The sequence below is a fragment of the Apteryx rowi genome, unplaced genomic scaffold, assembly GCF_003343035.1.
Source record: "Apteryx rowi isolate R43461 unplaced genomic scaffold, aptRow1 scaffold_22, whole genome shotgun sequence".
In the NCBI taxonomy this organism is placed as follows: Eukaryota; Metazoa; Chordata; class Aves; order Apterygiformes; family Apterygidae; genus Apteryx; species Apteryx rowi.
Window position 1 is genome coordinate 2516094 of NW_020448530.1, and position 12566 is coordinate 2528659.

At 43.8% G+C, this 12566-nt stretch overlaps 1 long non-coding RNA gene across 15 annotated transcripts in view; it reads right to left on the reverse strand.

Moving 5' to 3' along the window:
- LOC112965536 overlaps positions 1 to 12566 on the reverse strand; it is a 107355-nt gene that overhangs the window by 51215 nt on the left and 43574 nt on the right. For 10 of the 15 annotated variants that reach the window (XR_003253317.1, XR_003253316.1, XR_003253312.1 and 7 more), the window contains 2 exons: positions 4591 to 4702; positions 76 to 257 (listed from right to left, as the gene is read on the reverse strand). The exons of 2 other annotated variants lie outside the window; for them this stretch is intronic. This is a non-coding gene — a long non-coding RNA (uncharacterized LOC112965536). Of the gene's footprint in view, positions 1 to 75; positions 258 to 1896; positions 2704 to 3548; positions 3744 to 4590; positions 4703 to 12566 lie in introns of those variants that run through there. 3 more of the 15 variants (XR_003253319.1, XR_003253320.1, XR_003253318.1) reach the window with 3 other exon arrangements.

Consider the following 12566-nt stretch of genomic DNA (forward strand, 5'->3'; position numbering starts at 1 on the left):
TCAGTTGACAAGCAGACACTGGCAAAGGCCAAAGGGCACCTTGCCTGCAAGGTCCCTTTCCCCCCCCATAGGTACCTTGTGACAAGGCTGCAAGAGGTCCCTCTGCAAACCAAGGGTTCACAGCCCCGAGCTCCACCTGGGAATGGTCTCTCCAGTTGGGATCTGCAGAGCCCCTCTTGGACTGGGTGGCCAGCTCTCTCTCATGTCCCATGGGGCAGGAGCAAGCATATAAGCAGTTATCACACCTTGTTAATGCCCTGCAACACCCAAATTTGACTTCAGTTAACCACTCCCTGGATTTCTTACTGTGGGCGTTATCAAATACTGCAGACATTTGATATTCATGTGTGTTGCTTTGTCTCTGTCTTTTTGCTTCAGTAGCCCTTGATGGGCCCTTCAGAGCAACGAGCTGGTGTAGATACTACCATGGTAAAATGGGAGAATGTGCTGAAGCTCTTCCATGTCAGATGTTCAGCAGTTAATTTGGGCTGGCAAGAATCCCACAGTGGCCAGTTCCTGTGTCCTGTCCAACAGGCGATGACATTCTCTCATTACAAACATGATCCTACACACCTCAAAGACAATTTCAGTCACAGACTAAATTGTATAAATCTGCTTTCATAAAAGATAAAATCTTCCTTTGTGTTTTTTTTCCATTGCTCAATTAACTATTGTTTTGCTCAGCATGTTTTAATCATAAGTAAGTTCATTAATAGATGTTCTCTTTGGACTCATGGGGGACTCTGTGATACCACAGCATTAATCTTTTTGAATAACATCATTAATATCATTTACCCCTCAAATGCACCCACTATGTCCTGAAGGCAATTATAAAACTTTGTTTCATGGTACTGAATGAATTCATCCATCTAAAATGACTACAGTGCATGTCTGCATAATTTTATGTTAGTTGCATCTTATTTATTTATACTACTCATCAGCCATTATTAGAATTTGTCAGTGAGCATATTTGCCCTTTTGTGGTAAAGCCATCAGCTCAGCTGGTGCTGGGGGTGGCTGCGTAGGCTGCTCTCCGCCTGGATCTTGGGAAAGCTGTCCTAGAGAAGGGCCGTGAAAGATGCAGGAGCTCTAGCAATTGCTAAATTGAGAGCTCTTGGAGAATGCTGTCCAAAGTGAGTTAGCAATTGTTTTACCAACTAAATCCTGATCCAGTTTGAAAGACTCCCACTGAATTCAGCAGGGTTGGAGACCTTGTTGAACCCAGCTGGCATTCCCACCAGCCTTACTGAAACAAAACCCCCATTTTCTTGGTGAACAGCCACTTTTCTCCCCAGAGCTGGGAAAAGTGAAATTGGAGCATCTCCACAGAGTGAGAGGATGGACCACATCTGTCAAAGGTTCCCAGTTCCAGACATATCTGAATATATTATATGAGTATATCTATGTATTCTCCATACTCCAAGTACAGCCACTTACATCCCTCCATCGTGGAGCCATCTAGTCCACATTCTTTTAATGACCACCAGAACCTGATCTATGGCCAACTGTAGACCAGGTTTGTGAAGAATTTATTACTCATCCTCATTCCTCATCAGTAAAATGGAGACACAGCCCTTCTCTCCTTTATAAGGTAGACTGAGACCTATAAATAAAAATTCCTATACAGATGCGAGGTATTTTACTTTTTTCATGAGTCTGTGGGATAGGTGCTGTGTACTTAGAGCAGAGTAGCAGAGTGCATGGGTTGCTTTGTTTATTCTGTTCATATTTGGATGGGAAGAGGCATAGACAGTAGAAAGCCATATAACAAAACTGGATTTGCGTGAAACTCAGCAGTATGTTACTGCTTCATTTTGGCACTCTTGCTATGGCAGGACCTTTTCAAACTCAGTCTCAGGGTAGAAGACCAGACAGATTTCAGGTTCAACATGAGCCATACAGTTGCACTTTGCCATATTTCCTCACATTATGGCATACATGTGTTGAGGAATGGGGGAAGATTTCCCTGTTTCTAAGTTGTAAAATGTTTTTCAGCACTTCTGTTTTTAAATGGATAACAATCTACCTTTACTGGTCACAGAGCAAGGCAATTGCATTACTACAGCCACTTTATTTACAAACATGGCAATCCAAAATGTGGATCCAGCTCAAGTTTAAGCAGGAGGAATGAATATTTTCTTCTTCAGTTCCCACTTGTATCTCAAACAACCTCTTCATCCTCTTTCACTTCCAGCTATGCACAAGTTTCTGAATATATGGCCATGGCCTTGTTCTGCAGGGCTGGTGGGTTTTGACTTGTGCTCCTTCACCCACAGGTGAAATGTGCTCTCAGATTGTAAGTTCCACGAAGAGGAGAAGAAAAAAAAAGGAGCATTTCACTAACAAGGAACTTTGCTGACCCTTAGGAACAACCAGGAGGGGTCAGATTTTTCCCTACTAGCTAAGGATAGTGCTACATGTACCTTAGGGCACCAGCCCTCCTTGATGAAGGACTCTCTCCCAGGGAGGTACAGGACAGGAAGGGTAAGTTCCCCCCAAAGATAAGAATGTTTGAATTTATCTGGACTTAGAAATCAGGGGAAGAGGCTTTGATCAAAAATGTCCTTTTGCCCTTCCTGGCTTGGTCCAGTAGGAACAGAGGCTTCAACCATAATGCCACATATGGATGCTTCTTCTCTTGGAGGCCAAAATCTGGATTTTACCAGCAAGCAGGATCCTGGGAGCACAGCATCCCTACAGCTCCTGCAATGGGAGTACCAGTTATGTCTCCTGCCTAGTATAGCTACGTGGAACGAAATGACATAGCCATCTCACTGAGAGAGCTCCCCGACTGTGCAAAGCCAGGGATGTCTTAAGCACCAAACACAAGCATGTGGTAACGTGGATGCTCTTCCCAGCTGTGCCCCAACTTCCCCCGTGCCCGCAGGTAAACCGCTGTGCCTCAAAGACTCCCTCTATAAAGATGGAATATCCTTTCCCACGTGCCTTGACTGTCCAGGCTAATTAACCGTTTGGGCAGGGATTTTGTCTGGCTGCAGTTTTGCAGATAAGAGCGCGCAGTGGGAGCCCTGATCTCAGCCAGGGCCTCTGGGCACAACAATAATGCAAATGATTAGTACTATTGAGCGGTCAGGGCAGGCAGCAGCCCTGCCTGTGGTCTAGCTCACACCGCGCACATTAGGGCTCCTAAGTATCTCTCCTAGTGATATTTACAGAGCAGCCAGAGCCGTGGATGCTGCTGGTCCAACAAAAGGAGGACAAGGCAGGTTTTCATCATGCTTACTTGCTTTCACGCTGACATGCAAGCTTAGAAATATTACAGAAATAATTGCTCAGCTGTATCTCGGGCATTGGCCAGAGCAAACTCTCTGCTGGAAACCTGTTGCAGAGAAGTTGCTTCCTGGCTCCTAAACAACATATCTGGTTTAAACCTACTTCCAGTGCCTTTGCCCAAATCCTTGTCTCAAGGTTTGGATCTCTCTGCATATCAGACCCCTCTGCCTGTGTCTGTCTCTCACTCCCTCTCCCTCTCCTCTCCCTCTCCCTCTCCCTCTCCCTCTCCCTCCATCTTCCTTCCCACAGCCGTGGGAACAGACTTCATCACTTGAGAAAAATGCCCTGTTCATACCCCCTGCTGTTACTTGAAGCAGACAAAAAAATTAAAGTCTTTTGAGCTGAGAATCCTTGTCAGGACAAGAAATAATACTGACCTCAGTGAGGACGGCATGTACCGCCGGAGAGGTGGTTCAGGCTGTGTGTGCTGCAACCAGCTGTCTGCGCGACTACAATACAGTATAGAGTATATGGAATATAATTTCCCTCTCCATTTACATTTAATACAATGGCTCTGGACCACACATTATTAAAAAATGAAGTCTGGGCACTTGGCTTTCACTAAGGGCTTGTTACTCCTCTAACAGTGTCTCTTCAGTGCAAAAAGACAGAGTGAATTGTGTCTCTCCCAAAGACTCCCCCAGCCTTCTTCCCCACCATGTCTGAAATTTGCCACTTTTTAAAAATAATAACACCTCTATATAACAGTGCGAGGACTTGATTCACATGGGTGGTCTCTTATAATGAAGGTGGGGTATCTGGGAAAAATATTTTAATGTGTTTTGCTTCTAATTGAGTTTTTCCAGCYTTCGGGATAATTATTTCTACCAATTAGCCCAGCGGTATTGTTAGCTGGAGGAACCCAGTCCTTCTTCAGGCCTCTGACAGAGGTTTACAGTATTCACAATGGTGCATAGTCCAGTTTATGAGAAAAAATCGCCCCTCTGCTCCCAAAACTATGGGAAAGGACTCCATTGTGTGACAAATATTTCCCATGGAAATCATAACAAGAAGCCTCATAAAGGTTCACATTTCAGATAAAAGTGGGTGAAGATTTTAAAATAAGGCTCAGAAAACATGAGGTTATGCCTGAAYTAGAGAGTGGCTGAGCACCGTGGAGGTAGCGGTGAGACTTGACAAGGCATCCAACAGCTTCATGACTAATAAGGTCTCTAGCACCCACAGTGTTATGGGAGAAATGCTAAGCCCCACGCCTCTGGGCCTGAGCCTATCCCTAATTATTAAAGAACAGGTTAAGACTTAACTAGAGCAGTGCCCAGATTATCTTAAACTCACCTGGAACTGGATGTTGTCCCTTCCCGTAAAGCRCTGATACCCACCAGAGCAGAGGAGGAAGCTCGTATGGGCTTCTTGCAGAAATTCCCTTTCCACCGCTGGCATTTTTGCCCTGAGGGAAAAGGAAATTTTCTGGAGTGGGGGAGTCTTTGTTAACAAAAATCAGCCAGAGGAGCATGGAAAAAGGAAATGTCAAGGAACATGAATAAATAGTTCCAGTGGGTTTTGTCCCAGATTTGAAATGAGAGGGGCAGTGGCTGGTAACAGCACACTCCTGTTTCCTGGAAAGCCAGGTAATTGCAAGCTTTCCAGTTYGCCCCAGGATATCTTTCTGTGCATGGGTAGCCTGCTGGGACACACTGGGCAGTGCTGGGATTAGTGTCTTGCTTGGATGCCCGGCACGCTTAGGCCTTTTCCACACTGTTATTGTAGATGCTCTGTAAACTCAGACTAATACTGATTGCATTTAGARAAAATTTTAAGTCTTTCTTTACACATATGAAAGCTAGACACTTGGTTTTCCTAATGCATCAAAGCTGAATGATGATGCAATCAAGACTCCCAAAGCAGTGGCCTTGGGCACCACAGCCTGTGGTGACTTTGCCTTACGTCAGACTTGAGCAGGAAACTTTTTAACAGAAGGAGGAGACTAATACCGGGGAGAAAGGGGGCTGGCAAGGGTTCACTGCAAAGAACCTGCAGCAAAAATATATAACTGTTACAAGGGCAAAGACTAGGAAGGAGTAATAAGGAGCTGGTAGCTTATAGGGGCAACACTGGGGAATTACAAGCCAAGTCCTGCAGGGCCAAATTTCTGCCTGGGCAAAATTCAGTTAATGAAAGCAGAGGAAGTTTTTGAGTCTGAGGTGAATGAGGCCTTTACACAGCCCAAAATGCAAACAACCTGGTGATGATGGCCATAGATATGAATCAAAAAAAGAAAGTAGGGAGAGAAATGCAGATTATAGAGGATCAGGAACTTCTCAGTGGAATCCTTTTCATTAGAAAATGCTCATTTGTGGAAAAGGCAATTGTGTATGAAGCACAAGAGCCTCAGCAAAGATGCYTCTGCATTCGGGACGGAGCTTATGGCCTGCTCCACAGCATGCAGAAAAACGACTTGCACCGGGACAGCCTGGTGAACTGCTTCTTTTAAGTACAGCTTGCTCACTCCCGCATTTCCATTCATCGCCATTTCACATCAACATCAAAACAGCCTCCCAGCCTGCCGCCGTGCTTGCACGAGGCTGAACTGCTGCATACCCTGTGTGGCAGGGTGTGAATACTTGTGCATTCAGACTGTGGACACTGCATGGCAAGGAAACCCTGGAAAAACACTCAGGGCCAGGTGGTGGGTAGTGCCAGAGCTGCCTGAAGGATACCATGTTTTTACTGGCTTAGGACCAGTCCCCGAATACGGACATATAATCAAATAAAATGTACAGCAACTTCTATTACTGGTGCAGAAGAAGGACAAGAGAAAACTGAGTGAAGCTTCCCGTGAAATCAAGCCACAGGGAAGACTTTTATGAATGGGAAACAAACACTTACTGTTCCTACAACAGGAAAGTAGGTACAGGACAGGGACTTTAAAAACAAACCCTGTAGAGATAGCTCATTTTATCAGCCTTTAGATGTGTGTCGGTCCCTATTTTCCTCCCTTTCTCTCCCTTCCCAGTAAATCCCTGTACTGGAATGGTCTTTGAATTACTCTGTTAGCAGTTTCAATGCCTCAGCAAAGAAGCAGAGAATCTATCATTAAGAGAAAAGTCTCAAACAGCCTTTTTAGCATGTGACAGATGTCGTATCAGTGATCCTTGAACAACAAATATCTCCGTACAGAATCAGAAGGATTGAAACTGAAGTGGGGTCATTCACCTGACACTAGGGAGGTAAGGCACAGAGATTTTGACTGATCTCCCTGAGGATTACAGAGACAATTTATGACAACATCAGAAATATAAGTCATCCAAGCCTATTGTGTTCACCAGGAGATCTCTTTCTTTATATAACATATAAATAAATACTTTTAAGGGATATGCTTCTACTTGACATTGTTTTCCCTTGGAAGCAACGGCCCTAGTTTTACCAGTGGTGTTTCGTATGGGACAGTGCCCCGGGAAAATACGTGTGACCAAGGAAGCTGCTTACACAACCAGAACTGGAATGAGGGAGAGAGCTCATGGTGGGTGTTTGTCGAAAAAGCCTAAGATCCTTGGCTGCCCCTCCTCACTCGCCCTTAATTGATCTTTTCTACATCCCATGAGGTAGCCGTGACCACAGCTGTGCAGCTTTCTGCCCTCTCCCACTGCTCAGACTGGGCCCATGGCCCATCCTGGCTTTCAGAGGATTTGCCTAACCTGTTCTTCAGTGAAGGAGAATCTACAGGAGCCCTTGTTAATCTTCATTTCATTTGAAATGTGAGAAAATCAGGGTTAGCATTTTTTTAAGGCAGAGTTAGATGCACAGGAGGTTTCCTAACCTAGAAAAGTATTGTTTGCTCTTCCATTCTCATTACTGTGTCACTTATGCTATACATTTCAGTACAACGGTATCCAGTGTTTAGATCTCAGTTTTAACTATCTCAGACCAACTTGTACGGGTTTTTACAAAAGATAAGCAAGCTCTGTTATGGTTCCAGGTAGGAAAGAGTTGTTTTTCTGATATCATGCTGTAATAAATTGCCTGATGTCTGTTCCAGCAGAGATTTAGTAATCTTAAAAGATGTAGAAAGATAAAATCCCAATTACAAAATCTTGAAGCGATTTCTAAAAAAGAGAGTTCTGTCTCAGATTACCAGAAAAGTCCCTTGTGATTTTCCACATGCTTCTATGAAGAGACTTAATATAGTAAATCAGGCAGTAGTCAACATGGACGCCCTGGATCAGGCCTAATGTCCATCCATGCAAAACATTTTTTTACATAGAAGTCATCATCAAATGCTTCAGATGAAAATTCATGCAGCTGTGGAATAATCTGCCTGCCAGGACAATTTCATCCTGAATTCTTATATTTAAAGACTTAAACCCTAAAGAATGAAGTCTGATAATATTTCCAAATCTCTAATTTTGTTAACTTTAGAATTATAGTTCTCTCTGCACTTGTTATCAATTTAAAATGTCCAATTCTAATTTGAATCTTGCTGAATTTTTAGTTTCAAAAAGAGGTTTGGTTTCAACAGTCTATTTAGACTTCATAAGTAAAGTAAGGAGAAAGAAAAAACTTTGCAAATCCTCAGATATCAGAACCAGAACCATAACACTGGTAAAGATAAAGGAGAAGTATAACTTTAAAGGGTCAGAGAGTGAATGTCTGAAACAGCTGAAGAAAAGCCATCTCTCATCCCAGAAATTTAAGATAACTGGGAGAAAAAGAAGAAAATAATCTTGAAGAATACCTGCTTCCAGCATGCAAAAGCACGTTTTCATTGGTAAAGATGTTAAACTGAAGCTGTTTAATATCACTTTTCCAACAGATGTTGGGTGCATTTGCACACAGGAACTCCAGGAAATGGTTGAGGTGGATGCAAAGAATCATGAGTGTAGGTACTTGGAAATACTTTATAAATTGCTGTAGCTTTCCTGCAGGCAGTGGAGCTCTGCCAGTTGCACAAGCTGAAGATCTGGCCTACTCATTAAAGACCTCAGATCTGCAGGAAAGGAAGTAGGCATGTGTTCAGAGCTGGGCTCCTGACCTAAAAACTCAATGAGAGAGTGGCAGAATGGAGCAGCACATCTAAAAATCCCCAGATAACTGTGGGTCACATCTCAGAGATGCAATGAAAATCACATTCAGTTCTTTCAAAGACTAAATTGTTCATATATCTGGAGGGTATGCTGGAAAGGGGATCTTAGTTTTGCAGAGATCTTGAGTCTCTGCCTCTTTCTAGGAGGCAGAGAAGGGCACTGCTAATGAGATCTATGACCCCAGCTTCTGCTAAAGATGTGAATCAATCCTGGATGTTTAGGTTAAGCAGAAGGTGGTCTACAGTAGTTAAAATTAAGTACCAGGACATTGACTATTATTAGATTAAAATACATAAAATCATTCATTTCTGATTCTGTACAGAAATTTCTGGGAAAAATGTGAAATAAGACCAAAAGAGACCTCAGGGAGTCAGGACAATGCTCCATCTAGTTCCATCCTCACCAGTATCAATAGCTTAGGGAGAAGAAACATGCCATATATAGGGCAAATATTTCCATTATATACCCTCCCAGGCTCCAGGCATTCAGAGATGTCCCGAGCTGGAATAACATTGTATTTAATAACTGTTCATAGACTCTTCCTCCTTGAAATTGCCTCTTTGAACTCATTTATAATTTTGGCCTCCACAATATCCCTAGGAATGATTTCCACAATTCCACTGGGCAAAAAAGTAGTGCTTTGATATCATTTATTTTTAAACCTGATACTGGATGCCCTTGAGTTTTTGGGTTGTGTTCACTTTCTCCGCACTGCTCAGGATTTTATAAGTCTTCACTGCACTGCCTTCAGCCACCTTACTTCTAAGCTGAATGGTCACAATCTACGTGTCCAAGTTATTCAGTTCTTCTCCGTCCTTTTTGCCTTTGTGTCAGTTCTATTATATCTGTCTTCATATAAGACTAGGTGACTAGAATTACGCTTAGTATCCAAAATATGAGAMGAAACCAACATTGAGTATGTGTTCTCTCTCCTTTCCCTAAAAAGTGCATTTTAAAACAAGAMAATACAGGACTGGTGGAGATCTTTGCAAAGCCTCATTGATTTTATTGTTTCTTCTCATGTGCTCTCAACACTAAACCAGTTTTGCAGGACTGTGTTCTTAGTTCCTATAGACTTGGCTCTTTTTCCAATAAACTTCAAAGGAAAACCCTCACTTACTTTAGCAGGCCCTCTTGCTTTTGCACTTGTCTTGTATAATTGTTAAGCCAAAACATCCTGCCTCAATGGTACCAAGCACTTTAATATGAAAAAACATTCCAGCTTGGAAAAGTTATACAAATCACCCCAAAAATTGTTGGCCTGCCATTTGCTGTCTGACACAATTTAGTGTTGCAGAGAATATTTTGTTTGCCTCTGGATAATCTCTCCCCCCAGTMGATGTTTGGTATCTGGTCTTGAGCTCTGTAGCAGGCACCAGGCAGCTGATTACAACACGGGCTAAAACTYCTGGGAAATCAGCTTTCCAGGAGTCCCTGCTGGACCGGGATTAGCCAGGAAAGATACCATGCAGAGGYACAGATTTAAAAGCATTTCTTCCACTTTACTGACCACAACAGGAGACTATGCTGGCTCTGGCACTGAGTTAGCTCATCACTAATGCACCTCGTTGCTTCTCATGTCACTTCGTTGGGTTCCTGCATGTAAAATCTTGCTCAGTGTGTGCAGCCCCCAACACTGCTGTCTCACTGGTCCTGCCTATCCTTGCTCCCTGCCAGTGTCCCCTGGGGAGTTGCGTGGATCATTCTGGGCCAGTCACTATTTTGCAGTTGTGTTGGGAGGCCCCATGGAAGGACCTCCACATGCAACACCTGGCTGCCTGCCCATTAGGTGCTCCCTAATTTTGACAGCAAAGACAACAATGTCCCTTGCCAGAGACCTTACAGCTGATGTAAAGCGGTAAGGATGATTTACRCAACCAAAGATTTGAAGTGTCAACTGTTTTCACCCAGCAAAAGGATGGACTACATTTGTCCTGTTTCCTTTTATATGCCTGGGCCCAGGGAGTGTGGGCTGAATCCTGGGAGACRCTTGGAAGAACCTTGCTATTCAGAATAATAATTAAGAATTAATTAATGGATATTTACTAACACATAGTGTTGCCATGTTCAACACACTTGGCAACTGGGAACCTTCAATGCATGCAGGATCAGACCTGTTTAATCCATTAATCCTCACAACGTGTTGAAGCAGCCAGGTTTTATTGTCCATATTTTGCAGAAGGGAAGAGCTCAGGCAGCAAAATTGGGTGACTTGTCTTTTGCCCCAGAGAGGATTTCTCCTTTAGCTCTTCTCACAAGTGCCAAAGATCCCATGCTTTCTAAAGTAGGAGGCCTAACTGAAAATGCACTGAAGTCAACAGAAAGACAGGCCAGCCTTCGGCTAAGTCAGGGTTCAGGAAATGGGGATTTACACGGCAGGTCTGCGCTGAGACGACTCTCACATGACAGTCAGTTCTCATGCTCACACCCTCATTTCATGTCTTTCAGGCAGATTCATCTCTTTCCAAATAATTCCCGGATTAAAAAAGCAGGCACATTCTCATCCAGTGTTAAACTTCTCCTGTTCCTGCTGCAGGAGGAATGGAGCATGCTCTTCTCAATAAACTACATCATAAGACCTTAGCATTTCTCAGAAACGGGCCCAGTGAAATGAGAATCAGCATTTGCTGTAACTAAAATGCATGTGTGTGCTACACAGCAGTGTTCTTTATAAAATACAGGACTGTAGGGGCTTCCTTTTTTCAAAGGAAGCTTAAATTTTCAGTAAATGATAGATCAATAAAAAGCATTAAACATAGTTCATGGTAACAAGAAACCAATGGAAGTTTATGACCAATCAATCCACTTAACTCTGCCAAAGCAAYAAACCACCATTGGCATTATAAATTGTTGAGCTGAGTTTGCAGTTTTAAAACGTCATCTGAAATCAATTGCTACCCCAATTAGACCATTAGTTGTCAACAACTTAGTTAAATAATAAGCCAGCAGTTAGCATCTGCTTGGGAACAGAGTTAGGCCAGAGTTGTTTCCCTGGCTACTTGAGCCGAATAAAATTTTGTGTCTGTTATCATTAACATGAGTGTGGGTAGGAAAGCAAAAAACTACACTGGAAGTRAAATTAGGTTCCCCTCCCACTGCCCAAAGCACATAAATCTTCTAAGTTAATGATGCCACATAACAGGTCTGACTGACTACAATGGGGGTCGGGGAGGTATGAGGAATGYGGGGTCAAGTCCCATGTATCACTGACCTCTCTAAGGAGTTGTGGGCTATCGCGACCTCCACCGAATCTGCTGCCCAGCGCCCATCTGATAGTGTTAGTTTCCATCTACACCCAGCACCCCCGACCTCTGCAGATCCCCTCTCCTTACTTCGTCTCTGTGTGAGCAGGAGGAGCCATGCTGTTAAAAGGAGGCTGTGACCTCCTCAAGGACCCGAACCCACGTCCTGCAAGCCTCCCCCTCCCTCATCCATCCCCAAAACCCACAGACTCTCTCACACACTTTCACCAGTATTTTGGTGGGGACAGAGGAGGGTTGCCAGCACCAGGACAGTGCAGCTCGCCTGCAAACACAGCCCTGCCCCACCGACAGAGAAGAGCCCGTGCAGGTACCCTCACCCAGCTCTGGAGCATGGCACGGAAGACAGAGCACGACAGGTCACCACCAAGCCTGGCTCACACCACTGCACAAGCGCAATGTCCGGGGCACCTCTCTACTTAATACTACATCATTTATTCTATTCTCACACTGGTTTTATGCTTTCAACTCTCCAGAGATGTCAGGGACATCCTCTGTGTACAACAGCATCAACGACTACATTTTTCACTTGCAGGTCCTCCGCATTTCCCGGCACCCTTACTCAAAGCAAAGGCTGTGGGCCTGCTTCATTTATGGTTCACACTCTTATACCAGAGCACAAAGCAGTGGATGATCAGATTTCTATTTTCAGATGCACCAAGTGCCCAGACATGCTTCTCAAACAGTAGTGGTACACCTGGAGAGCAAGAAATGAGGTCGGGAACAGGAGCAGGAAAACTTATTTAAAGCCATTCTCCACCACATTCTTCCTGGTCTAGTTTATTTGTTCCCAACTTTCAAATTACATTTGGCTCCTAGTAGCATTTTTACCAGTGTCTAAGCAAACAACTCTGCCTCTCTGGAGCTAGGCATTTGGTAAACACGTTCAAGTGCATCATGAAGGCAGCAATTATGTTGAGAAAGGCCCATAAGAGGAGCTGAGGTTGATGGCTAAAATACAGTGTCACGT